Source organism: Octopus bimaculoides, chromosome 4 (assembly GCF_001194135.2).
Source record: "Octopus bimaculoides isolate UCB-OBI-ISO-001 chromosome 4, ASM119413v2, whole genome shotgun sequence".
In the NCBI taxonomy this organism is placed as follows: Eukaryota; Metazoa; Mollusca; class Cephalopoda; order Octopoda; family Octopodidae; genus Octopus; species Octopus bimaculoides.
Genome location: NC_068984.1, coordinates 92,262,367 through 92,262,835, shown reverse-complemented (window position 1 = coordinate 92,262,835; position 469 = coordinate 92,262,367). Strand labels below are relative to the sequence as shown.

General features: G+C 32.2%; 1 protein-coding gene across 1 annotated transcript in view; it reads right to left on the bottom strand.

Moving 5' to 3' along the window:
* Positions 1-469, bottom strand: part of LOC106869758 (collagen alpha-6(VI) chain) — a 22,987-nt gene that overhangs the window by 20,042 nt on the left and 2,476 nt on the right. The gene's annotated exons all lie outside the window — the stretch shown is intronic.

The following is a 469-nucleotide window of genomic DNA, read 5'->3' as shown; positions in this document are numbered from 1 at the left end:
ATACATATATATATATACATATATATACATACAAAGTATAAGGGTTTAGTTCACAGGTGATCTAAACGATAAGGTACGCTAAGTAAGTACTGTAACGGATTACTAGGGTTCCAAAGTTATAACCGAGATGGCAGTTGTGGAGCCATTGCAGATTTCCGATGCAGCGAATACATAATTGTTAAAGAGGATAAAATTTAGGCAAGAGAAACACCTCAAGTCGTATACAATATTACTATTGTAAAAAATTCAAAGTCTTACGGCTGTTTCTGAGATATCCCCGAGTATGGGATATTCTGTCATCAGAGACAAATAGGGGAAAAATAGGGTAAATGAGAATGGTATATATTAATGATATGACGACATAGAGGAAGGAAGTAAAAAAATAAGGAGATGGAACGAAAGAGGGAAAAGAAGCATAAAAGTTCATAGTTCAACTTTTCAAACTTTATATATATATATATATATATAT